This window comes from Pleurodeles waltl, chromosome 7, assembly GCF_031143425.1.
Source record: "Pleurodeles waltl isolate 20211129_DDA chromosome 7, aPleWal1.hap1.20221129, whole genome shotgun sequence".
NCBI classification, from domain to species: Eukaryota; Metazoa; Chordata; class Amphibia; order Caudata; family Salamandridae; genus Pleurodeles; species Pleurodeles waltl.
The window spans coordinates 1,395,974,940-1,396,002,117 of record NC_090446.1 but is presented as its reverse complement, the minus strand read 5'-3'; positions in this window follow the sequence as shown (position 1 = coordinate 1,396,002,117).

Here is a 27,178-nt window from a genome sequence, read left to right as displayed (position 1 = left end):
GCACCCACCCAGCGTACCCACACCTCTGTCCCCAGGACACCTCAATTTGCAGTGTGGATACCTCTACAGGGACCCCAGGCCACACCTCGCAGACAAGACAATCAGGGACCTGGGGTCAGTGGCAGTGGGCACACCGTTAAGGGGACAGAGGCACAAGCCAACAGGGAAACAGGGAGGAGTGCTGTGCACCAGGGGGAGGACAGGCCCAGGGAACCGACTCTCCAGGAGGTAGTCTCCGAGATCCTTGGAGCCTACCAACATTCCCAGGATACGATGGGCCAGATCCTGCACAACGTGCAGGAGAACAGGCAGCTGCAGGAGGGACAGTTCCAGGGGATCAGGAAGGACTTGCAGGCCATTAACAACACCCTGATCTCCATAGCAGGGGTGCTGGCTGGCATGGCCAACATTATGAGGGAGGCAGTCTCACACCAGCGGGCCCCTGCCACTAGCCATACATCTGAACAGCCTTCCACTTCCGCTGCTGCTAGTGGCAAGAAGACCCCGCCACAGTACTCACAGACCACCAGCACCCCTCCCCCTGCAGAAGGTGAATCACCCCCGTAAACATTCCATGCAATCCAGACAGAAGCCAGAGACACTTGCTAAGACCCCTGCCAGGAAATGAGACTTTCCTGATTGTCCCACTTGTGTCCCACTCAGTCATCCTGTCCACCTTGAACTGCCATTGCTCCCCTTCCTATGTCCCCTTGGACAATGCACCTGTGCTACAAAAAGACTGGAACAATACCCTGGACTTTCCTCCATCATCACCCCATCCCATTGCACTTTCCCCCTATATGTTAGCACTTCAATAAACACCCTTTGGCAACAATTGAATTCGAGTATGTCATGTATATCAAATATGTATTGTTTGAAACAGGTACAAACATTGCAAATTAACTGTACATAGAATGATCATAGATTAATGACCTGTAGCTGGCTGTTATGATCACACCAGGAGTATATGTCAGGTCACCAACATCTGCAAAATGATTTGCTAGAGGGAACAGTAAGTGGTCATAAAGGTGGGAAATATCAGCATGCCATTGCCACACAGATTACAACCAAAGTCATTGAAATGTAAAGCTACACTGTCCTACCTGTGTGTCATTGGAAATATTGTCGTATAACTGATGTTCTGTTGTCCTCATCCTCTGCCTCCTCATCCTCACTTTCCTCAGGGTCTACTGCTGCCACACAGGCATCTCCAGTCTCCTCCTCCTGCAGAAAAAGGACATGGCGTCTGAGGGCCAGGTTGCGCAACATGCAGCATGCCACTACTATCTGGCATACTTTCTTGGGTGAGTAGCACAGGGATCCACCTGTTAGATGGAGGCACCGGAACGTGGCCTTTAGGAGGCCAAGGGTCCTTTCAGTGGTCCTTCTGGTTCACCCATGTGCTTCATTATAACGTTCTTCTGCCCTTCTCCTAGCAATCCTCACAGGAGTCAGCAGCCATGATAGGTTTTGGGTAACCAGAGTCACCTGCAAATATTGAGGGACACCATTTAGCCACACACTATCCTATATGGCCCACACAATACCCATAGACCAACATCTACTGGGTGGGAACCAGGGATCACCTATTAGCCACACCCTGTGCCTCTGTAGTTGGCCCATCACATTTGGGATGCTGCTATTCCTCAGGACAAAGGCATCACGCACCGACCCAGGATACTTAGCATTGACATGTGAGATGTACTGGTCCGCCAAGCACACCATCTGAACACGATTCCTGAACACCTGTTCATTCTGCTGGGGGGTGGGGGTGAGGCAAATGCAATATGTGTACCATCAACTGCCCCAAATATGTTGGGGATATGTCCCATTGCATAAAACTTGGCCTTCATTATGGCCAAATCCTCAACCAGGGAGAAGACAATGTAGCTGCACATGTGTTTTATCAGGGCAGACAAGACTCTTGTTAGCACGATTGAGAACATTGGCTGTGACATTCCTTCTGCCAAGCCCACTGTCACTTGGAAAGAACCAGTTGCCAAGAAATGGAGTACAGATAGCACTTGCACAAGATGGGAGATCCCAGTGGGGTGACAGATAGTAGATATCAGGTCAGGCTCCAATTGGGCACACAGCTCTGTGATTGTGGCCCTGACCAGTCTGTAGGTGAGGATAATGTGCCTGTCCTCCAGTGTTGCCAAGTCCACCAGGCGTCTGAACACGGGGGTATGTCTACATCTCCTATTCATTCATAGCAGTAGGTATCTAAGGGACACAAGAGTGAGGAGGCTGTCACAAACGGAACATTGGAGCCACAACAGTAGTTTTTAATCTTTAAACTTGTAATGGGTCAGTGTGAATTGTCCGGTATGTGCCTATTTATCCTGTGACGCAGCATGAATCCATAGGGCTGCCCGCCCCCCCGAAATGACGTCCCCCTGTCCTGTGTGGAGGGGCAAAGGGCCCCAGCCTTCACTTCAGAGGAGTTGGAGCGACTGGTGGATGGGGTCCTACCCCAGTTCGGACTGCTGTATGGGCCTCCAGACCAACAGGTGAGTACACTGTGGGCACGATGCATGTAGCATGAATGCATGGAGTTGTGTGTGTGAAGGCATCGTGTAAGGGGGGTGAGTGGATGTCCTCTTGGCAGTGTACACATTGTGTGCTGCGCTATTTGTGTGCCAATGGTGATGGAAACGGGTATGTTGGGCCATTTGTGTTAATGGCTTGAATGTTTGTCTAATGGTGTTCTCCTGTCTAGGGTATATGGCGTGCCATCGCCAAGAAGGTGCCGACCCTGGGGCTTTATGGCAGGCGGAGCACCCACTATCAGAAGCGGTGAGAGGACCTGAGACATTGGGCACGGAAGATGGCGGAGGCCCAGCTGGGGATGGCCTCCCAATGAGGAAGGGGTACCCATCGAACCCTGACCCCCCTGATGGCGTGCACACTGGCGGTGGCCTTTCCAGAGCTGGATGGGCGCCTGAGTGCATCACAGCAGCCACAAGGGGGGTAAGTACAGTGGCTATCATTACAAAGTACGGCTGGTGGGGTGGTATCCGGGTGGTGGATGTGTGTCAGTGGGTGCCCCTAGGCCAGGCCTGACATAGCAGCGTAGGTCCTCTGGTGGCTATGGTTCTGAAGGGATAATCCTGCCTACCTAGCTTGTAAGCATCCACTACTGGTCAGGGCTGCATGGGTCCCAGGTGTGCTGCATTTGGCGGTGTGTGCCCCTCCTCATGCCTTGGTAGCTAGCAATATCAGTAGTGGTGCAATGCATAGTGTGTAGGCCTGTTCCCTGTGTGTGAGGGTGCTGTGTACGCCAACTGTGGTGTTGGTGCAACCATTGACCCAGTGTATCCTTTGTCTCTCTCTCCTCCTTTCTTGTTTTGTCATCCTGTCCTTATGTGCATTAGCATCATCTGGTGAAGGAGCAGAGGCACCCACGAAGGAGGGAGCTGCATCCCACAGGACCCAGGAGGCAGAGTCCACTGACGCTGAGGATACCAGTAGGACGGAAGGCGAGGGGAGCACCACGGCGGAGACTGGAGGGGACAATTCAGACACAGATACCTCCTCCGATGGGAACTTCCTGGTGGTGGAGGACACTTCTGTGACCACCCTAGCTACAGGTACGCCCGCCACCCCGTACCAGCACTGCCCTCCCAGCAGCCCCTCATCGAGTTGCCGGTGCCTGCTCACCCAGGAGGGTGGGCATCTCCTTCGCCCCAGGCACCTCATGCCCTGCCCCAGTGAGCCCTGCTGTCCTGAGTGAGGAGGCTATTGCCCTCCTGAGATCCATCTCTGTAGGGCAGTCAACCATTGTGAATACCATCCAGGGGCTTGCAGCCCAGCTGCAACAATCTAATGCATTCCTGGAGGGCAATCACACTGGATTGGTGGCCCAACAGAGATCGAACCAGGCTCTCTGATGGCAGGCATTGTCCCTGTTTCTACCGTCCCCCCTCCAACTTCCTCTTCCCAATCTCATACTCCTCTACCCCAACCCATCCCAAGCACACAGCCAGGCGAGCATTCACACAGGACAACACCCAAGAATGTCACAGGCAAACACAAGCACCACACTTCATCCCACAAGCACTCACGCAAACAACATACAGTTGAAGACACTACAACATCCACTGCCTCCACTGTCTCCCCATCCTCCCCCTCCACCACCTCCCTCCCAGTCACATCCACACTCACACCTGCATGCACTACATCATCATCCACTACCAGCATCTTCACCACACCAAGCAGAACATACACCTCACTGGCAGGCACCTCCACAACATCTATGCATACGCCCCCTGTGTCCTCTCCCACTGTGTCTGTCCCCCCTCCTAAAGTACACAAACGCAAGCACTCAGACACCCAACAGCCATCCACCTCACAACAGCATACAACCCATGCACCTGCACCCAAATCCAGCAGACACTTCCAACCACTCCCTCATCCTCCACTCCCATTCCTTCTCCCTCTTCCCGCTCCAATGTCCCTATCCACCATTGACCTCTTCGCTACCCTTCTTTCCGTCCTGCACGTATGGCCAGGCTATCACAAACCCAGCCAAGCACCTCAGCCACATAGTCCAAGGCCCCAGTTCCATCCACATCTACTTGTAGTGCAAAGGATTCCAGGCCACATATACCGGAGGGCAAGGATCCTGCACTAGCAGGAAAGAAGGGCAAGGAGCCTGCACCAGCAGGCAAGAAGGACAAAGAGCCTGCACCAGCAGGTAAGAAGAGCAAGGAGACTGCACCAGCAGGCAAGAAGGGCAAGGAGCCTGCACCAACAGACAAGAAGGACCAGGAGCCCGCACCCGCAGGCAAGAAGCACCAGGAGCCTGCACCAGCAGGCAAGAAGGACCAGGAGCATGCACCAGCAGCTGTCACGGAGCCCCCACCACCAAGCATGGTTGTGCATCCATTCGGGGGTGTGGGGAATGTGCAGGAGCCTCCCACCACCAACACCACTACAGTGCATCCATCCGAGGGTGCAGGGGATGTGCAGGAGCCTCCCACCACCACCACCAGCAACACCAAAGTGCAGCCGTCACTGCCAGAGGATGCAATGTGATCCTGCCTCCATGGGCTGCTGTGCAGGCTGCCCCCTCCGGAACAAGTGTGGGATACACCCATTCGAGAGACTGTGGCCTTGCACTTCACAGGACCAAGCACAGGGCTTGTTGCCCCCTCCAGAACCAGTGTGGGAGACACCCACTTGAGAGACTCGGGCCATGCACTCCCCAGGACCAAGCACAGGACTTGTTGCCCCCTCCAGAACTATTGGTCTTGTTTCCGCTCCCGGCTGAGGTGCCCACACCCCCCACGAGGTGCTTGCCTATTTGCCAACTGATGCCCCTGCAGTCTTCTCTCCGTATTGATGCGGGTGACAAGTGGGGCCTTGGACTTTGCCCTTTGGCCATATGACCCACATGACCTGAGGACTAGGCAGTGGCCCTTTTTCTGTACATTTGTGGATATCTGTAACATTGGCTAAGTTGTTTTTATACTGTGTTGATATTATGACACTCACTTTAGTTAATTCTTTTTGTCCTTGCATTATTCAGCCAAATGAGGGGGAGTAACTTGCTTTCTCTGCATCTGGTCATGTGTATGGGGTGAGTGTATGAGGTGTGTGTGGTGCGTGTGTCTGTCACTCTCGTTCCACCCCCCCTTGTGTGCTAGGCAGCTGTACTAACTGTGTTGGTGTTTGTGGTGGAGCAGAACGCAGAATATCATTGGAAATACATGCAGTTCTGGTTCCATGGTGGCGTGGGTGTTCCCTGTGTCTGGAATGGTGAGTCCTTTCACTCCTATGCTCTGTTTCCACCAAGCTTTTGATGTCGTTGGTACATCCACAGAAAAAGTGGCGATTTGGCATGTCATAATATGGTGGGCGGAACATTGACTTCCGCCTGGCTGTAGGCGGTTACTGCCCTGGAGGCTGTTGTTTCGCCCTAGTGGTCGGTGTGGTACGTTGGCTGTCTTTCGGAGATCATTCCGCCATGGTCATAATTTGGCACCAGCCTGTTGGCGGTATTACCGCCGCTTTATCGCTAACCGCCAGGGTCGTAAGGAGGGCCATAGTCAAGTCAAAAAATGTTTTTTCTATGGAAACTAACTACAACTACCTAATTATAAATACCACCAGTAAGATATATATATATATCTATATATATATATATATATATATGTTTGTTGCCTGTACCAACCTACCTATAAGTCCCTAGTACCTAGTATATAGTAGGGCATGCAGGTTTAGGGCCCCCAGCGTAGGTAGTATACCCATAGGTGCACTGCTGTGGTACCCAGTCTCACTTTAAAGGCAGGCCTGCCTTGCTGGCTGCTTTTAAGTTAAAGTTAACCCCAAATTCGACTTTGGAATTAAAAGTACTTCCAAAGTCCTAAGTTACCTTATTTTTACATATCAGTCACTCCTAAGGTATGCCCTAAGTGCCCCCAAGGGTTGGGTGCAGTGTAACTGTAGGAGGGGCTTTTATAAAAGATGTTTTAGAAGTCCTGGTGAGGGAAAAATAGCCAAATTAGTTTTTTTCCATTGTAGTGATTGGGCTCCATAGGCTAACATTGAGAGACTTTATTTTAAAATAATAAAGTCTTATTCTTGATAGGAATTAGATGAATATGGCAAGTTTGGTATCAAATTAAAAATTATAATAACTCCAACAACTTGCCACTGTTGAATTTACTATAACTCGCACAGGGAAAGAGTTCTAGAACTCTTGCTAAAAGTTGCCAACTTCAGCCCGGTAGTGCCCTTCTCTGACTGGTCAGCCTCTGGCAGCCTGAACCAGGCTGCCTTGATGAGTTGGAAAGTGGCCTGGGCAGAACAGGATGGGGAGAGCAGCCAAACTGGACTTCAAAGGAGGAAAGGACATTTTGGACAGCAACTGGACCTTTCCCATTTCTTGCAGCCGCAGACAACCAGGTGCCCCCTGATTAGAGGGCTGGAAAATTTGTTAAGGGAAACTTAGCCACACCAGTGGTTGGACACAGCCAGATTTAAACTCTAAGATTTAATTTTTGCCATCTTGGATTTTAGAGGAATGTTGTTCCCTGGGATTGATTTTTGCCACACTTCACAGAAGGTGGTCACTCAAGAGGGTAGTAGCTAGCATGTGATTCGACAGGAGCACCCCACTGCTTTTCCCCCCAGGAGCACGGATAAATATGGCAGAGCTGCCCCACACTTCAGATCCCTGCTGGAAAAAGGCAAGAAGAAGGTGGTCTGCTCTGCTGGACCCCTGAATTGCAACTGGATCCTGAACACAGAAGGACTGGAACAGCTGCACACCATCAAGAAAAGGAATTTGCCTTGCTTTTACATCTCTAAGAAGGCACTCCCTGCAAGAGGAGGTAGAAAGGAGCTGATCAGAGCCCCCCTGCATCAAGGCCTGCAAAAATAGCCCAGCTGACCAGTGGCCAGTGGTCATGTAATGATTTGGACCAGGTGTGTTTGAGGAGTTGAAGTCCTAACCCCCAAGGAGCAACTCAGAGTTTCTGGAACCTTGGGGTGAGTTGTGGACACATGAAGGACCTTAAAAGTACTTCTGGAGGAAGATCCAAAAGTTTGGAGAGGTTTGGAGCAACTTTGGAAAAAAAGCTCCATAAGTGGACCAACCCGACGGCAAAGTCAAGGTGGCCAACGTCCACCGTGACTCGGCCTGACTTACAGGTTCGTCCTGCTGAAAAGGTCCAGAGCCCCAGACTTCCAAGATTTGATCGGGGGCTTTGGAAAGGCAATCTGACAATATTGCATCGAAATTGGCTTGCTAAGGAGAGTTGCCTTACGTTGGGGAATAAAAACTCCACAAATGTTTCTCAGTCCAAAGGTAGAAGTTTGACCGAGGCCTCCCACACAGTGGATCCGAGGAGAGTTCAATCATGGTTGGGTTCATTTTTCTACTTGGTCCCGGAGGAAGGATCTCGTTCCGAAAATGTTTTTCAGTCCGGATGTAGAAAACTTGACCAAGGCCTCCTGCTACGCATATCCGAAGAGGGCTCAAGCGAGGTCTGCCTCAACTTGTGACTTCCTCCCAGTGGGAGAGAAATCTTCAAGAAATTTTATAAGTGTGAAGGTAACCGAGGCCTGCTGCTCAGTGTAGCCAAGCAGGTCTCCATTGCGGTTTGCCTCAAATTTGGACTTTTCCCCAGTCAAGTGCAACCAGACACCCAGAGTGGTGCTTTTGATTTCTAGGCGCTAGAAAACATTTAGGGCCTGATTATGAGCTTGGCGGTCAGACCGTCAGACCGCCATAGCGGCAACTGGGAAACGACCGCCATTTTACAAACCACCATATCACGAGTTGCACGAGCAGGACCGACAAAAGCCAACCAAAAACCCGACCCCACCAGGACTCTGGAGGGCAGGGAACAGACGGTCCAACCACCGGCACCGCCAGCCTGTCAACTAACCACCGAACCTATTACAAGTAGAAAATCGCATTGGCGGTCTTGTCATTGCTGTCCTCCAATGGCGTTTTGAACCGCGGCGGTCGGCGGCCATCACAGTAATACACACCACCACATTGGATGGTTTTCAAAACAACACAGCTGACACACATTCCCACACTTGACACACCTGCAAAGCACACTATAAAACACACCCCTTCTCACACCACAATCCTTTGCAACTCCCATGAAAAATACACCATCCAGAGCACTCGACAACTGACTTTCCTATTAAATACGCACCCCTCCATTCCTCACTCAGCACACATCCCACACCTTCAACGCACCCACATCACACACATTTGCACATCTCCACTGTACATATTCCCTGTCACCTATTTAGCATTCAGTAACCACCAGTTTTATTTCCATCACCACCATGCCACCCCAGAAAATTCCCATTTCACAGATGACAAGTTAAGCGACATGGTGCATGAAATTATCAGAGTAGAGCCGCAACTATTTGGAGCCAAAGTCCAGCACACTACTATCGCTAGGAAAATGAAAATGGGCAAGGATAGTTAAAAGAGTGAACTATGTAGGCAGCTTCCCACGCAGAAGGGACAACATCAGGAAGAGGTGGAATGACCTTAGGGGTAAGGTCTGTTCAATTGCGTCCAGGCACCAGCTTGCGGTCCTGATGAATGGTGGTGGTCCCCCACCTCCTCACCTACAGCTCACATCATAGGAGGAGAAGGTCTTGGCCATCCTGCATCCTGAGAGCTTTACAGGAATACCTGGGGGAGTGGAATTTGGTAAGTCAGAACTATTAAAATGGCACCAAAATATATTGACATGCATGCTCACTGATCACCTTTGGCTACCTTCACTGTCAACTCACCCACCATTCCAGTTACCACCTGTCGAAAGACCACTGTCTGCCACCTCAAATGGGAACTAGACCCACCTGGGGAAACCATGTCTCCATATACCGGGAGTAGCACAGGGAAATTACTGCACCACAATTCCCAGCAGGCACTCTACCACCATTAGCAAGACCAGAACTGTGTACCACACTTAAGATTACCATGTCCTGCAATTCCCTAGTGAACGCTACTCACCTGAGAGGAGGAAAACTCTACAGTGTGTGGAAGTAGGGCAGGCACTGACAGGAATGCCAAGGCCAGGGGCCAAATATAGTGTAACCCTCCCCTGCCAACACAGTGTATCCAGATACAAAACACCCTTCCCCCACTACTCCCCTGGAACTGTACTCACATGAGAGAAGGACAACTGCACAGTGTGTGTGAGTAGAATAGAAACTGACTGGAATGCCAAGGCCAGGGGGCAAATGTAGTGTCACCCACATCCAGCAGATACAGAGATACAGAGTACCCTCATACAAAACACTCTCCCCCATCCACCCATTGAACTGTACTCACCTACTGGAGGACAACTATATAGTGTGTGAGATACAGGGAGTGAAATGGTTAGTACTCATAGGAGGATCCCTTACTCACACTCCAAGCAACACCTTTACTTGGAACACACACATAAAGTGCACACAACTGGGCAAGTCAAATTGCAAAACTGCATATAGTACAGGATCTCACAAGACTGCTGAGGCGAGGAGGTCTTTCTACTCAACCCAATTACCCATCCCACTCTTGATATGTTGGCATACTTGCTATGGAATTCCACTCACCTCAGAGGATGGACAATGTGAACTATGAATTGTGATAAAAGGAACATCTGAATATATTCAAGGAGGACCAGGCCATGCGACCACAAACACCAGGCTACTGTCCATATTACATTGTGCCACAATCCCTAAACCCATTAATGAATGTGACACACTTGGGAGGGCTGAGGATACAGATCATGGTGCACCCTGTGATGTGGCAACACACCCAGATCCATCTAGAGCTGCTATGCCAAGATGAAAATACGGTATATAGGAAGGACAATTCAAAATATCTGGAAAGAACTTCCTTCACAGATCAAAGGCCTCAAATTGTGTCTGCTGTATGGCATTGGCAGCAGTCACATCCACAATGCACTGACCACAGGATGACAACTATCACATATCATACAAGGTTATGACAAAGCTTGCAAGACGAACAAATAGCTTCCAAGATGACTCAAACAACATCCTGCTCAGCCAATGTCGTGCCTGCACTGCTGGCATGATATGAGTCTATTACCATCCCTCCAACAGCCAATGATTCCAGGCAGTCTGAGGCTAGATCACTGAGCAGGAATTGGTATGTGACAATGTCCGCTCACTGCAAATGACAATATGTGTACCTGTCACACAAAGGAAATCAGCAAATACATTGTGAACAGGGCCCTAGGCCAATACCACAGTTAACTATTGGAGATAGTTTTCACAATATAACCACTAGCATTGACTCTCCACATCAACAGGTTGTGCAGCCACTGCAACTGCTACTACTGGCAACAGAGAGGAGACTGCTACTAGCCCCATGGATGAAGCCCTCAGTGAGGAGAACACTCCTGTACCTCTGGATGTTGAGGACGGCTGTGGTCCATCCTGCTAACCTGGTCAGATGATACTGGTCTGCCTCAGGCTGACCACATCGACTTCTCCCAGCCCCGTGGCCTCTACATCGTGGCAGCCAGTGGCCCTCAGACCTGCGTCCCTACAACAGTCACCAACATCTTGTGCCCCCCAGTCCAGGTTCAAGAGTCACAATCTGCCAACCCTGACATTGATGGACCTGGAACCAGTGGAAGGGGGCAGGCTGCACCATGGGCGCAGGCATGTAGGAGAAGGGTGCACGGGAGAGATGGTGTGGCACAGCGGTGAGAGGCTGCTAGTGATGCCCCTGGCCAGGATACCATCAGCAAGGTCTTGGGAGCCTACCAACAGTCCCAAGGCTCCCAAGGCATGATGGGTCAGGTACTGACCAAACTCAGATAAATCAAGGAGCTACAGAGGGATTTCCATTGTGAGATGCGGGAACAGTGTGACGCCCATAATTCCAACATGGCATTCCTAAGAGGGTGCTGAGGGACACTAACAATACCCTGAGCATGGATAGGCAACAACATCCTACCCCTTCATTTGGCGCATCCACGCCAGGCTCTTCATTTGTGACAGCCACTGGTAGGGAGGCCCTTTCAGGGAAAGCACCGGGCTTAGGCACCCCTGCCTCTGTAGTTTCTGACCCTCCCCCCCCACAAGCGGGGACGTCCAGCCAAGCATCCAGGAGGTTTCCTGATGTCACTCCTTTGAGTGCCACGGACTCACTCTGTTGACTGATCCTTAGTCAATTTCCATTTTCCATGGTAGTAGGACACTGGACTCTGGATCTCAAATCTCGTGGCATCCACTTTATTGATTGCATCCAGCATGACTGATCCATTCAGCTTATCAATGTTTGTTTATTTCAATTATCACTATTGAGTTCTGTTGTAATGTAAATAAACACACCCATCAATAAAACACTGCCTCTCCTTTATAACTGTCTGGTATGTAGAATGCTAATCATGTACTGCACATGATTAGGACATAAGAAGGCAATGGATGGCAGGAGATGTCTCAGGTAGTGTCATGCTGAGGATGACTAGCAACACAATGTCACAATTGTCTGGTCACAGCAAACGTGTTAATGTACTGTATTGCACGTAAGGTGTTAAGAATATCTGTACAGTCATAGCCAAAAACATCCTAGCCATATGAAGAGAGGCCAGATATCTTATTACTACCATTCCCCAGACCACCCCAGAAAGGGCTTGTAAGACCATGACCCGTAGATTAGGCCAACAGAGTTTGGGATGTTGTCTCCTGTTTGATTCTCATCACATACCAAAACCAGATCTGCCAACTTAACATACACCATGGCACAGACAGAGGAAAGTACAACAGAGCCTGAGCCCTGCCCTTCCCATAACAATGAGCAAGCATCTGGTGGAATGTCACAAACCTTTTTCAATGTTGTAGCACAGGCACACTGGCTTGCCATGAGGAAACACATTGACAGCCACTAACAGGTCATACATTATCTATGTCAGCACAATGTGAAGGTAGAATGCATGGATTGCACAGGATGACATGTTGCAAGGCTACATGATAACACACACAAGACCATTGGATCAACACACCACAGCAAACAGATCTATTGTTTAGCTCACATACCTGCCCTCTCACTGTCCAGGCAGCCAGGGCATAGGACTCATTATATGAAGTTGGCTCTGTACATACTATCTCAAAGTAAGAGATAGTGTGCACAGAGTCCAAGGGTTCCCCTTAGAGGTAAGATAGTGGCAAAATTAGATAATTCTAATGCTCTTTTCTGTGGTAGTGTGGTCGAGCAGTAGGCTTATCAGAGGGTAGTGTTAAGCATTTGTTGTACACACACAGGCAATAAATGAGGAACACACACTCAAAGACTTAACTTCAGGCCAATAGTTTTTATAAAGAAAAATATATTTTCTTAATTTACTTTAGAACCATAAGTTTCAAGATTTTAAGTACATAAAATGCAGGTACTCCACACAGGTAAGTTAGGAACTTTGAATTAGAGCAGTAACATACACAGTTTTAGTTAAAATGGCAATAAGCCAATTTAAAAGTGGACACCGTGCACAAATCAACAGTTCCTGGGGGAGGTAAGTAATGGTTAGTTTGTCAGGTAAGTAAGGCACTTACAAGTTCAAGTTCCTGGGCATAGGCAGCCCACCACTGGTGGTTCAAGGCAATCCCAAAGTTACCGCACCAGCAACACAGGGCCGGTCAGGTGCAGAGGTCAAAGGAGGGCCCGGAACACATAGGTGTCTATGAAGAACAGGGGTGCTCCGGTTCCAGTCTGCCAACAGGTAAGTACCTGCGTCTTCGGAGGGCAGACCAGTGGGGTTTTGTACAGCACTGTGGGGGACACAAGTAGGCACACAAAACACACCCTCAGCGGCACAGGGGCGGCCGGGTGCAGCATGCAAAGCAGGCATCGGGATTTGAATAGGAATCAATGGAGGGACCTGGGGGTCACTCCAGCGGTGCAGGCAGGGCACAGGGGGGCTTCTCAGGCCAGCCACCGACTGGGCTAGGCAGAGGGTCTCCTGATGGCCACTCCTGCACTGGAGTTCGGTTCCTTCTGGTCCTGGGGGCTGCGGGTGCAGTGCTTAGTCCAGGGGTCGGGTTCCTTGTTACAGGCAGTCGCGGTCAGGGGAGCCTCTGGATTCTCTCTGCATGCGTCGCTGTAGGGGTCCAGGGGGGTAGTCTCGGGTTACTCACGAGGTCGCAGTAGCCTGGGAATCCTCCCTGTAGTGTTGGTTCTCTGGAGCTCGAGCCGGGGGCTTCAGGTGCGGAGGGTGAAGTCTCATGCTTCCGGCGGGAAGAGTGAGTTCTTTAAAAGTTGCTTCTTTGAGTCTGGAGACAGGCTGGTAGGGCTGGGGCCAAAGCAGTTGTTGTCTCCATCGTCTCTGCAGGGCTTTCAGGTCAGCAGTCCTTCTTCTTGTTGTAGGTTGCAGGAATCTGATTTCCTAGGTTCTGGGGTGCCCCTAAATACTGAAGTTAGTCGTGTGTTTAGGTCAGGAGGGCAGTAGCCAATCGCTACTGTCCTGGAGGGTGGATACACCCTCTTTGTGCCTCCTCCCCATCCCTAATCCTATTGGGGGAATTCTCCAAACTTAAGATGGAGGACTTCTAAAGGCAGGGGTCACCTCAGCTCAGGACACCTTAGGGGCTGTCCTGACTGGTGGGTGACTCCTCCTTGTTTTTCTCATTAGCTCCTCCAACCTTGCCGCCAAAAGTGGGGGCAGTGGCCGGAGGGGTGGGCATCCCCACTAGCTGGGATGCCCTGGGGTGCTGTAAAAAAAGGCATGAGCCTTTGAGGCCCACTGCCAGGTGTTACAGTTCCTGTAGGGGGAGGTGGGAAGCACCTCCATCCAGTACAGGCTTTGTTCCTGGCTACAGAGTGACAAAGGCACTCTCCCCATGTGGCCAGCAACTCGCCTGGTTGTGGCAGGCTGGCAGAAACTGGTCAGCCTAGCACTAGGAGTCGGACTGGTATTCAGGGGGCATCTCTAAGATGACCTCTGGGTGCATTTTACAATAAATTCCACACTGGCATCAGTGTGCATTTATTGTGCTGAGAAGTTTGATACCAAACTTCCCAGATTTCAGGGTAGCCATTGTGGAACTTTGGAGTTCGTGTTTGACAAACTCCCAGACCATATACTCTTTATGACTACCCTGCACTTACAATGTCTATGGTTTTGCTTAGACACTGTAGGGGCATAGTGCTCATGCACATATGCCTTCACCTGTGGTATAGTGTACCCTGCTTTAGGGCTGTAAGGCCTGCTAGAGGGGTGGCTTACCTATGCCACAGGTAGTGTGAGGTGGGCATGGCATTCTGAGGGGAGTGCCATGTCGACTTAATCATTTTCTCCCCACCAGCACACACAAGCTGTGAGGCAGTGTGCATGTGCTGAGTGAGGGGTCCCCAGGGTGGCATAAGACATGCTGCAGCCCTTAGAGACCTTCCCTGGCATTAGGGCCCTCTGTACCAGGGGTACCATTTACAAGGGACTTCTCTGTGTGTCAGGGCTGTGCCAATTGTGGGAACAAAGGTACAGTTTAGGGAAAGAACACTGGTGCTGGGGCCTGGTTAGCAGGGTCCCAGCACACTTTGAATCATAACTGGCATCAAAAAAAGGCAAAATGTCATTTCCTTACACTCATGCACCCCAAATCTGTAACCTACATTACCTGGATCACTCTATGTCCACTTCACATGTCAGACTAGAAACAGCCACCTGCCAATGACACAACTCTGAAATGCCCACTATAGGATGGCATGGTGAAGGCACCTGGAAGGAAAAAGTGACATACAAGGAGTTTAGGCAGGAGTTTTGTCAGGTAAAGGCATACATAAGACACAAACCCCATTTCAAACCTCAAGTCTGATGTAGCCAGCAAACCTTGGCTGTATGATGCATAGCATGAGATGACCTGTCTCATGGTGACAGAGATACCCTTCGCAACAAATCCTGATCCCTACAGTACCCCATGCAGTCACAATAATCACAGAACATCACATACTTACACTCAAGTGAAGTAGTGATTGATGAGATCTGCCCGCAGGTCTCCGCCTTCATCCTCATCACTATCATCCTAACTTGGCATTTCAGGAGGCTGACTAGGTGGCACTGCCAGCTCCCCCTCATCAGGGATGTATGGAATGTTTCTCCTCTGCGCAAGGTTGTGGAGCATGCAACAGGCCACAATGATCTTACACACTTTTCCGGGTGAGTAGATGAGGGCTCCGCAGGACTTGTCAATGCTACAAAATCTGGCTTTCAGGAGACTAAAAGCCCGCTCCACGACACACCAGGTAATTCCCTGTGCCTGGTTGAAGCAGACTTCCCCTGGCGTAGTTGGGTTCCTCTCTGGTATCAACAATCATGGATGATGTGGGTATGCACAATTCCCTGTAAGGGAAAGCGGGATGTGTGCAACCATGAGTCCCAAGCATCATCTCTCTAGCAGAAGACATAGCATACAACCAAACATGACATATGTTACTTACCAACCAGCCAGGTCCTCTCTAAGTACAGTCATGTCATCAGCTGTGGAATAGCGCAGTTCTGCATGATGAAGCCATCATGGATTGAACCCGGAAAACAGGGACATACTTGGGAAATGTAGAGGCCTGCTAATCAAACTACTTGGACATTGATGGAATGGTAGTTCTTCCTGTTCCAATAGACCTGTTCATTGGCATGTGGTGGACCCAAAGTTACATGGGTACCATCAATGGCTCCCACTACATGTGCAATGTGTTTCAAAGCATAGAACTCAGCCTTCACATGGGCAAAAACCTCACCTTGACAAAACTGGATGTAGCTGCCCAGGTGTTTCAGCGTTGTTTAGAGGACATCCTTTAAGACCAGACTGAACATAGGCTGGGACATCCCAGCAGTTAGGGCCACTGTATTTTGGAAGGGTCCCTGTGGCCAGGAAGTGCAACACTGACATAACTTGTGCAATTGGTAGCATGCTATTTGGATGACTAATGGCTGGCATCAGATCTGTCTCAAACTGATGACAAGGATCCATGCGTGTCCGCCTATCCAGGCATATATCTGGATTACATGCCTATCATCCATGGCCTGCAGATCTGCCAGTGGAAAGGCACAGGAGGTTGTCTGATTCTTCTCTTCCCAGTGTAACTATATTGGACAAAAGGAGAATATGGTTGTTGTTAAAAATGGGGTCTCTAGTTGGCAGAGGTATACGCCTTTGTCCAAATAGGGACCACAATCCTAGTCAGGGTAAGTCACACACATTCCAAATTACCCTGTGCCCACCATCTGGTAGCTTGGCCCTGAGCAGTCAGGCTTAACTTACAAGGCAATGTGTAAAGTATTTGTGCAATAACTCATGCAATAACCCAGTGAAAACACTGCAAAAATACACCACACAGGTTTAGAAAATATAGAATATTTATCTGAGTAGATTAAGGTCAAAATGATCAAGATTTGATAAATACAAGTTGAAATATCACTTTTGTAATGATAAGATGAGTTTTTAGTTCTTAAAAGCAACAATTGTCTATTGCAAGCACAAAGTTCTTGGTTTGCGTCAAAATTACATGCACGAAGACCGCAGAGGAGGAGATGCGTTGAAAAAGATAGGTGTGCATCGGATTTGCAGGTGCACACAGATGATGTGTCAATTATTTTCCACGAGGCAAGGGCTTTGCGTCGAATTCCGATGCACAGGCTTGAATCCTCTTTGCGATGCGGGGCCTTTTGACGCCCAGGGATGATGCGTGGAAATCCTGGGTGTGCAGGGAGAAGTCACAGGTCGATCCTGTGGGTGATGCGTTGGAGTTTCTGTTGCACGGCAGGCAATGCGTTGATTCCTCTTCTAGGAAGCCGGGCTTCATTGTTCCGGCTCGGTTATGCGTCGATCCTGTGTGTCAAAGTTCTGGTCGCAACGCTTGCGCTGCGCCGAGCTCCACTTGGGGAGCCAGGGCTGCATCATTCCAGTTCGGCGATGCGGGGATTCTTTCCCTTCTAATCAGGCTGTGCATCATTTCCAGCAGACTGTGCGTCAATTTTTCTGCGCATAAGGAATTCTTTGCAGAGATTAAGGGCCTCATTATGATCCTGGCGGGCGGCGGAGGCCGCCCGCCAGGATGCCGCCGTCCAAAATACCGTGCCGCGGTCAAAAGACCGCGGTGGGTATTACAAGTTTTCCCCTGGGCTGGCGGGCGGTTGCTGAAAAACCGCCCGCCAGCCCAGGGGAAAACGACCTTCCCACGAGGATGCCGGCTCATAATCGAGCCGGCGGAGTGGGAAGGTGCGACGGGTGCAGTGGCACCCGCCGCGTATTTCAGTGTCTGCAAGGCAGACACTGAAATACTTTGCGGGGCCCTCTTACGGGGGCCCCTGCCGTGCCCATGCCATTGGCATGGGCACGGCAGGGGCCCCCAGGGGCCCCGCGACCCCCCCTACCGCCATCCTGTTCATGGCGGCTTTCCCGCCATGAACAGGATGGCGGTAGGGGGGGTCAGAATCCTCATGGCTGCGGAGCGCGCTCCGCAGCCATGGAGGATTCAAACGAGCAGCGGAAAGTCAGCGGGAGACCGCTGACTTTCCGCTTCTGACCGCGGCTGAACCGCCGCGGTCAGAATGCTCGTTGGAGCACCGCCAGCCTGTTGGCGGTGCTCCCGTGGTCGGTGGCCCTGGCGGCCCCCGGCCGCCAGGGTCAGAATGACCCTCTAAGTCTTTTTGGCCCTAAGACTTCAGAAACAGGAGGCAAGCTCAACCCAAGCCCTTGGAGAGCACTTCTCAGTAGAGCCAGAGGCCAGCAAGGAAGCAGAGCAGCAGCAAGGCAGCAGTCCTTTACAGCAAAGCAGTCCAGGTGAGCCCTTTGGACAGCCAGGCAGCTTCTCTTGGCAGGTTGCAGGTTCTGGTTCAAAGTTTCTTTCCCAGGAAGTGTCTGAGGCTGTAGGGTCAGGGACACGATTTTTATACCCAAAGTGCCTTTGAAGTGGGGGAGACTTGAAAGAGTGGTTTTGAAGTGCACAAGGTCCCCCTTCAGTACAGGTCTGTCTGTCAGGTCCCTGTAGGGGGTGTGGCACTCCTTTGTGTGGGGGCATGGCACTGTCCTTTGAAATGTAAGTGTCAGGCCCTCCACCCTTCCAGCCCAGGAAGACCCATTCAGTATGCAGATGTGTGCAAGTATGACTGAGCATCCTGTGTTTGTGGTTGTCTGGGTGAAATGCACAAGGGAGCTGTCAGCCAGCCCAGCCCATACGTGGATTGAAGACAGGCTGTAAGGCACAGAAGGATTTTTTGTGCAGAGAAATGCTCACTTTCTAGAAGTGGCATTTATAAAATAGTAATATAAAATCCAACCTCACCAGTCAGAGGGATTTTGTATGACCATTCTGGCCATACTACATATGACCTGTCTACTCCTTTCTAATCAGTATCTACCACTCAAACAGTATATGAGGGTAGCTCTAATGTTAGCCTATGAAAGGAGCAGGCCTCACAGCAGTGAACAACTAATTTAGGAATTTTCAACTACCAGGACATATAAAACCCACATGTATATGTCCTGCCTTTTACCTACACAGCACCCTGCCCTGTGAGTTACCTAGGGCCTACCTTAGGGGTGACTTATATGTAGAAAAAGGGGAGTTTAAGGCTTGGTGAGTACTTTTAAATGCTGAGTCGAAGTGGCAGTGAAACTGCACACACAGGCCTTGCAATGGCAGGCCAGAGACATGCTTAAAGGGCTACTTATGTGGGTGGCACAACCAGGGCTGCAGGCCCACTAGTAGCATTCACTCTAAAGGCCCTGGGCACATGTAGTGCACTTTACTAGGGACTGGCAAGTAGATCGAATATGCCAGTTGGGTGTGAACTGATGTTAACTTGTTTTAGGGAGAGATATATGCACTTTAGCACTGATTAGCAGTAGTAAAGTGTGAAGAGTCCTAAAGCCAGCAAAAACAGTGCCAAAAGGATGGAAGGAGACAGACAAAAAGTGAGGGGTAACCACCCTAAGGCTGTCAGGTCTAACAGTTGTCATTCATTGTGCCCCTTGCAATTTACACAACACATGTCATATATGAATTGTAACATGCCATGTGATTCAATGAGGACATGATACACAGCACACATCACCACTAACAATTATATATTAGTAACACATAACCCTCTTGCTTCTCCACATATGTGTACACATCATCCATCTGGCCAGCAACAATATGTGTATGTAACTTGCCACTCAGACTGTGATTCAGTGCCCCAAATCCTGGATTGCCCATGGGGGACGGGGTGGTGGCTGTGTCCCCAATTATGTTGTCATATGTGCTGGACCAATATAATTATTAAAACAATTGACCTCCATGACAGGACTGGACCAGCACTCAATAATCGTCAGGACAACATTTTCAGAATTGTGACGCATTAAAAACAACGTTTAGCTGCATTATATTCCTCTAAAATGGTAGCTGCCTGACCTACTCCACTGTACATTAGTAACTGCCTGACCACCGGGAAAGTCGTCATGGCAGTAGGGGAATTCTACTGTGGCAGACACTGCCATTGGTTAACACTGCTGCCTGTGGCAGTCTTGGGCCAATGGCAGGTGTCTGACAGCGATGATGGTCATGTATGTGGCAGACATAACCGCCATCTTCTGCTGAATCCCTCACTTGACTCCTGACACTGCTGCGAGCAAGACCTCCACTACCTGAGCTGCTGTCTACCACCTCTGGGAGCAATCATGCCATGTTCTACAGGTGATAGGGCCCCTACCTTCTCGCCGGAAGAGCTGGAGAAGACGGTGTATGAGGTCCGACCCCTGTATGCACAGCTCTGTGGTGCACAAGAGGAGCCGGTAAGTGCCCCATGTGCACACTTTTCTCAGTACCAATACTTATCTTAGCTCTAGTTAGCCTAGACGTAGGCCCAATTTGTAAGTTTGTGGAGTCAAAGACTTGTCAGTGCTGTCAGTGTGCATTAATGGGTGAGTCAATGAATATGTTTCTATGTCAAGTGACAGATATTGTGTCCTGAGACAATGTTGTGAGTGTGTATTGAATGTTCCCTGACCCAACTTGTGTTCGATGCACATGACTAGGTAAGTTGTCATGACAGCCATCCCTAAGCAACTCTTGCCCATAAATGTTATCAATGTGTGGTCACATGTGATTGCATGACTGCAGGAGGGATGAATGCATGCTGTATGTGTCAGTTTATTGCTATTTGTGCACTCTGTCTATGTGACACAGTAATCTCAGGCCACACCTTGCCTTATTGGACTGTTGTTCAGAAGCCAGGTAATGACTCCATATGCCCCTCAGCTTTGCACATAGACACCCAAAGGCAGTTGGCTGTAGGCTACATGATGTACTGTGATACATGTGATTGTCGGATATGGTGTTTGTGTATGTCTGTCTGCTCCGCCTGCAGAGCCTGGGGCCTGTCTATTGTTACTCACATTATCAGTCTAAATGCAAGTTATAGTTACAGTATAGCTGCGATCAAGGGACCTGTCAAGGTTACGTAACACACAGTGTCAATGAGAATAAGAGCACACCAGTCAAAAATCACCTCCCCCAATGCAATTCCCATACTAATCAGTGGACAGTGGCTCAGGAAGCTGCGTATTGGCACTGAGGCATGATTTGGCACCATCACATGCTGTGCAGGGATGCAGGGTGCATGTACAGTGTCACACTTGCATTGAGTAACTATAACTTTTGCCCTAAAGTAACTGTAACTTGCACCCTCACCATGCACAGTTTCCTCATCAATAATTTTATTTCAAGTGTTGCAGTGATAAATTCAATGATGTCATGGAAGATGTCATGACTAATGTAATATATGGGGTAATTGCTAGTGCATGGCGAGGGCGGAAGATATAGTTAACTTAGTGCATAAGTTAAAGTTACTTGAAATAACTATAACTATAACTGCTGAATTTCTATGATTTTGTACGTTTGAAATGTGCTCCTAACTGTAACGTCCCTGTAACCTTTGTTTTTTTAAGTGAATTTCTATGCTTTTTTTACTTCTGTTTCCTAACTATAATGTCCCTCTAAGCTTTGATTTTTTCAGTGAATTTCTGTGTTTTTTTGTTTACATTAAGTAACTTTAATTACTGTATGTTAATCCAACCACCACTGCGCAAGGGCTTCAGCCGTGCATGGCGTGGGTTAACAGCAGGGCCTGGCTTGCGGCCAGGCCCTGCGGCCTACCCTCCATAACCACCCAACACCATGCCACGCAAGGACTTTGGCTATGCGCAGCAGGTGTTGGACGCAGGGCATGCGGCCTACCCCATAATCACCCAACCCCACGCCATGCATGAAATGCTTGTATGGAGGAGATGTGATCATGTTCTCGGCATCAAAAAAGTGTCATCAAACTCAGCTGGAAACATGCTCAAGGGTGGGGCCTTTATTGAGCTGTCCATCATCCTGGTAAAAGGGTAGGAAGATGTTGCATACCACTAATGTATATTTGGCGGGCCCAAACAGGTGTGGCTTCTATACCATTTTACATACTTGTACTTTTTAAAAAGAAGAGATCGCTGGTCTTGGCAGCAGATGACAAGAAAGAACCCACTTGTACCAGTCACATGAGATATTGTGTTTGAAAGAGCAAATATGCAAGCAACTCCAGCAAGGATCACAGATAACTTTCCAAGGTGGAAATGCAGAGAAAACACACTTGCTTTGTCTTGGCCAAGGGCAAGAAGTTAGGGTGATTAGAACTTTACAAAAGTGGAGCTTGGCAATCTGCTTTAATTTTATCTGCAAGTGCTTCCAGTTGAGGTTTAATTTCTGTCAAATGAGCATTGTGCCAGAATGAATCCTGCCCTGTGTATTTATCCAAATATAGGCCACCATTTTGTGCAAAATGTCTACCCAGCTGGAGTACTTTCTACCGGCTAATTAGTAAGTGCTATATCGTTGGGTAGATATACAGTGCATCTCCTACACTACAGCTGCGTAAAAGATGTTGACGTAATGTCTCCAGTAGGCTTGTGTGTCTGTGACTTTGCCATTGTGATTGGTCCTTGAGCATCTTCAGTACAAGATGGGGACCGTGGGGGAGCTTCAAAGCCCCCACAGTCCCAGCCAGCTCCCTGCCTCCTGTGGGAGCCGGCATTGCTTCCTCATGCAGAGAGCTACTAAATATGCAGCTGCCTGTGTGGGGGAGCAATATTTCATCTGTTTCCCTGCCCGCATTACAGTGGTCAGGAAAACAGATGAAAACGCTGCTTCTAGCAAGTGGGAGTCGTTTTTACGCTCCCACTTGCTGGGTGCAGACTTAGGTGCTCATTATGAACACGGCGCTAACAACCGCCGTGTTCATGCTGGCGGTCAAAACACTGACCGCCAGCATCCCCGGATCCCTGCCGGCCAAATAATGAACCTTTCTGTGGGCCCACAGAAAGGCCCGACCGGGACATATGTAGAGCTGCTGCCAATGCCTCTGTGCGGTGGGTGCAGCTGCACCCGTCGCACAGATCACTGCACCGGGGCCCCTGCACTGCCCATGCAAACTGCATGGGCAGTGCAGGGGCACCCCCTCCGCCAGCCTTTCCCTGGCGGGATAACCCACCACGGAAAGGCTGGTGGATCAGGAAACATTATCTGAGGGGCAGCGCAGCTACCCTGTCGGATGGTGTTTCCACTCATAGCCAGGCTGCCTGATGGCAGAAGCTTGGCGGTGAGTGAGGGCTGCCGATGTAGGCCCTCACCATGATCATTATGTGGTGGGTTGGCCCGCCTTGCCGGCTGGTGGTTTCAGCCGCCAACGCCGGCATGGCGGGCCAACCCGCTGTGTTCATAATGACCGCCTTAGTGTTTGCTCCTGCATAGCAGGAGCTGTCACAGCTCCCACCAAGAAAAAGCAAACAGCTCCTCCCGAGGGTGGGCACCTCAGGAGACAGCAGGAGCCAGCCCTCGGTGGTGGTGGTCAGGAGGGCCATTAGTGATTCCAGGAGGAGGGCCGCATGGCCCCCCTCCTTTAATTGGGATGGGCCAGCCCAGGGGGGGTTATGGTCCCCATGGCAGTATATGGCTTGGAAGGGTGACCGCGCACCCTCCATCCTTCTTTAAAAATTGTAACTAGTCCCGGGGAGGTGGTGGTCTCTGGGGATTGGGGGTCTGTGCGGCTCTTGGCATTCATTTTTATGTAGCCCCGGGGAGGTAGTGGTCCCTGGTGCTGCAAACAGCCCTAGGAGAGGGGTCCATGTGCCCCCTTCCATAGAATATATTAAGCCCCAGGGAGATGATGGCACCTGGGGATCATTTGAGCCCGTGGAGTAGGAGTCCTCGCGACCCCCATCTAATAAATAATAATGAAGTCCAGGGAAGGTGCTGGTCCCCAGGTCTCTTAAGAGCCCTTAGAGGGGGACCCCATGAGCCCCCTTCCTTTTTTGTTCCTTAATTGGCATGCCACTGGGACCTGACCCACCTGGGTTAAGAAGGATCACAGGAGACTGTGCTGTTTTTTTTGGGGGGGGGGGGTTCGGCAGTGCTGTGGATTCCCTGCAAATTTTGATGAATATTAGGAATTTTTGCCCTAGCGGGATCCCATGGGAAGTAAGGGTATTCCTACCCAGTCCCCTTTTCTTTTTTTTTCTTTTGGGACACTGCTGAAACCAAGTCTCAAAATGGCTGCCTCCGTGTCCCTAGATATCTACATTTATGTTTTCTTTAATATCTCTAAAACTACTGAACAGATTTACATCAAATCACAAAAAGCACGCTTTCTGGACCAAAAGCCAGCTTTCTGCCAAATTTGGTGTAATTACGTCCAGCAGATCAGGATGTAGTCGTGTTCAACATCCCTATGGGAAAATGCATGGTGAAAATGTGTTTTGGGACCACCTCTTTTTCTCGTCCCCCACTTGACAAATCACCCCTAACCTTTCAAAACAGCAGCTTAACTGACTATGAAATTTGTTTTGCAAATTCCATGAAGATTTGTCAAACGGTGCCAAAATTATTGGAAAAATAAATAGTGCTTTTCTTATGGAAACTAAGGGCTCTATTACGAGACTAGCGGTTTCAAGACCGCCATCCTCGTGGTGGTGGTCGGACCACCGCAACTGTGGCGGTCTGACCACCACATTATGAGATTGGCGAGCAGACCTGCCAACCTACCTCCGTCACCTCCAGGATCTCTGATCTCGACAGGCTGACGGCAGTCTTGGTTGTTATCAGCCAGAGCCGAGCTGAAGTCATTGCTGCCTGGCTAATAACAACCATGTTCTCCACTAGCCTTTTCATGGTGGTTCAAACTCCATGAAATAGCTGGGGGAGAACAAGTGCAGGGAGCCACGGTGACCACTGCCCAGCAACCCTTGAAATGCACTCTGTCCACTGTACAGACAGTGTGCATTTCAAGAGTGCTGATGCACCCTGCGCCGGCGGAAACCGGTGAGCCCAGTGGGAAAGTTGTAATAGGGCAGCTGGGGAGACTGCCAGGTCCACTGCGGTCTCCTCGCCATGGCTCTTGTGGTCAGGTTTTCCGATTGCCAAACTCATAATCAGGCCCTAGGTCTAGGTGTGTTTGTGTATTTTAAAACGTAGTATGAAAATAAACATCATAAAACAATAGTATGGATTAATATATATAAAAGTGTATGTAAATACTGCTATAAAATGTTTACATGCAATGCACCTGTGGAAAAAATGTATATATAAAGAAACAAATATGTAAAATATAAATAAGACATAAAAGAAAAAGGTATGTGAGACAAAAATGTATAAATAAAAAGTACAGTAAAAAATATAGCAGTTATATACATGTATGAAAAATAAAAAAAAGTTATAATATATTGTATATTGCTTTAACTATAACAAATATATATATATATATATATATATATATATACATGTATATATATATATTTATAAAATAAACTATGAAAAAGTGTATCCAACAAATTTTAAGCATTTGTCAATAAAGCATATTATAAAATATTTTAACTATTACCTACAAAACAAAAAACACCCCACAATCAACTACAACTAGTGCAATGCTAAAACACTTCACTCCTCTAATGCAAATACATACATAAGTCAAATATGCTAGTAAACAAAACACAAATTAACTGTAATACAATTACTATACGCTTTACTATTCACACTCAAAACGTAATCATCTTAGAGAAACTGTTGTACACTGAACTGGTCAGATTTACTATTCCCATTCCAAACAACACTACAAAATGATTATAATGTATACTAAAATCTGTAATCAAGTCATTGTAAAAGAAAGGTACAATTTAATAGATACATAATACATTCATGTCACTTAAATACAATTCCAAATATCTTTATAATTACAACAGCAATCATGTAAAATTCTAAATAAAAAATACATTATTTAAAACAACACATAATAAGTAATCAAAGTACTGATTCATTTAAATAACAGCACATAATATCTATACAAAATATTGATTCATTTTTAAAAAAGCAATAACATACAACCTATTTTAACTACTTTTAGTTCTGTAACAAAACTATAACTATAGCATATTTATTTTAAAATGAAATTATATTTTTTAATTAAATGTATAAATGAAGGAATAATAAAACCAATTCTTCATGTGATAAATACATAACAAAAAAGTAACATATATTCAAACTATCAATAACATGAATCGTATAAAGTATTTAAAAATTAAAATTAAAAAAACGTCAAAAATAATCAATTTCACTATTAAAAAAATATTAAATTGGTAAGATATTACATTAACAATAAAGTATTAACTGTTACAAAAAGCAAAACATCTTTAGAATGTACTTTTAAACGTCAAAATGTCTACATTAAATAAAAATGCATATTTAAAAAAAAAATCCCTCCGCCCTTTTCCCCTTAATTTCCAACATCATGCTACTAAAAAATGATATTACCTTAAAAGTATTTTTTTTCTTACGTTTTTTTAACATGAATCTCAAAGATATAAAACATAACATTAAATAATACATTTCAAGCATTTGTTTCATTCAAAAGTATAAAAGAAATTAAACAATCCACTTAAAAATGGCAAAAATATACATAAAAACGATATTACAAACGTCAATTTTATTTTACAAAAATATATTTAACAATGATATTAAAAACATGATTACAAAATGGGATCCATACCTGTTATATTTCCTGCATCACTACAGTCTTGTAAAAATATTCTTGCATAACAATATTAGTAACTCTATATATGTTGTCCAAACACCCCTCATGAACTGTCCATCAACCAGGCAATTCAGCTGATTCATGTAGCTGTAATTAGTTTTGGTTTCGCTAGGGATAACTGGTCTGTCTCTGATTGGAGGGCCTTTTTGTCTTTCCCAACAAGTGGAAGAGTACTTGCCAGCTTTATCTTCCATGTGTCAGAATAAAACATATATAGCACCAGTCTCCTATGAGGCTTCTTACCCATGACACCTTCTGTTAGTCTTGGCTTTTCTGGCCAACATTACTTCGCATTACAGTATTGGTGTATTTTTATGTTCACCTTTAATATTGCAAATATGAGCTAAATAATATCAACATGCAAAGGGCTGTTCTCCAAAAGATAAACTGGGCGCCATGACATGGGGTCACTTGGCAGCCATGGACAACCATCAGTGTGTGGAGGAGAGCTAGGTGTGGCATTGTGGTGGTGAAAAGAGCGGTAAATGGAGTCTGTAGTTTGAAGAAAAATGTAATGTGTTTCTGGCTAATCAGTGAACTTTTAATGATCTAAAGGTCCATCTCTGACTACTAGACTCAGTACCGAG